The following is a 1,644-nucleotide window of genomic DNA, read 5'->3' on the forward strand; positions in this document are numbered from 1 at the left end:
TTGGATTTATTAGCAGGTAACCTTTATGTGCTCAGCAGCATGGACCGATGCCTTTGTACTTGAGTAGCAGATGGCACTGGTCTAAATTATATTATGTGGCTTTTCAATAGTCCTCTTACAGCAGTACAAAGAGAAACCCTCTTAACAACACGTAGACTCCCAGCGTATCTGCGTATCAGAAGCATCCAACTTGCCGATGATCCTCTGGCAATGAAACCAAAGAGTAGGCAGGTAGGCAGAGATGGAAAGAAAGGAGAGGAGAAATTGGTGCAATTTTCATTCTTCTGCTTCAGAGGGCTGAGCCCTGCCAGGTGAGGTGAAGCACATGAGAAGCTGTCTCTGACAAAGAGCCACGGCCATACAGGTGCATGCATACGTCCTTCCAATCTCAGCAAGATTTAAACCACGCAGACCCACACATTCAGTTGAAGCCTTTCCCTCCAACCCTGAGTAGGGCGGGGTTTCTTCTCCCCATTTTCCCTCTCTTCCTTTTATTCAGAGGTGGTAGCATGTTGCCTGCCTCAGTGTTGAGACAGCGTATGAAATTTTAACCTCAGTGGTACTGCAGTGTCCGCCTGGACCTGCACTTGAGCTTACCCATACTCATGCAGGGCAGCAGGGGTGGCTGAAGAGGGCTGATGTGGCTTTCTCCTTTTTGATGATATCTTAAAACTGGCGGCTTTCCTTAACAGGACTGAATTTCCTTAATAAATTATCCCCTTTATTGAGCAAAATTTGGACTAGGTTAACATGTAACTGTGTTGGAGGGGGCTCACAAACATTTATACTTCGGAGAACAGGAGGCAACTGTTGTGCATGACATGCCCAGCAGAATTACCTGCCAGGATGTAGTGAGGAGCAATTTATCTGGACAGATGATGCTTCTCACACTACAAACCACATAGCAGAATGGCCCACATTTTAAAACGTGTGTATGACTGTGATAACACTCCATGGCAAGTTTTTTTACTTCTCTGTTACTGTATTTTTACCTCAAATACTGCTGTGCAGAATTCAGGGGAAACACATGCTTTCTTTTAAATTCCTATAATTATACCATATCTCCTAAATACAGTGCAGAAAAAGTTAGGTGTGTTTTATTCCCCTTCGTGCTCATTTTGGATCCAGACAACAACGTGATCAGATAACAAGAGTTGTCCAATTGCTCTCTAGAGCCATTACACTTACTCCTCCTCAAGCCCTTCCATCCTATTTTAATTACAGAAAAAATCTTGCAGGCATGTGCAGCCAGTGTTTTTTGGGCTGATTAGGGTCTCATGAGGATATAGTACAGCAAGGCTTCATCTTCTATAAAGGTATAACATGCGACAAGTGCTGTGCATGCCTCTTTCCACCTCTTGTGGTTTAGTGTTAACAGCCCTTCACCATAATACAGGTTAATCATAAACAGCAATTAGAAGGGAAGAATAATTTTACTGGAAGGAGAATGCCCTGCACTGCAGATTGCTGCTCTCCCGCTGCCCACACTTGGAGCTGGCTGGGAGCTGGGTGCCTGGAGACCAGGTTGTCCCCTGGCTGCCCAAGCTGTGGCTCTTCTCTGCCTCTGTACGAGGGACAGAACAGTCAAAGCCAGGAAGAGAATTGGCACATTCCCAAAATGAAGGCTGTTTTGTTGTTCAGCAG

Source organism: Mesitornis unicolor, unplaced genomic scaffold, assembly GCF_000695765.1.
Source record: "Mesitornis unicolor isolate BGI_N332 unplaced genomic scaffold, ASM69576v1 scaffold48645, whole genome shotgun sequence".
Taxonomy (NCBI): domain Eukaryota; kingdom Metazoa; phylum Chordata; class Aves; order Mesitornithiformes; family Mesitornithidae; genus Mesitornis; species Mesitornis unicolor.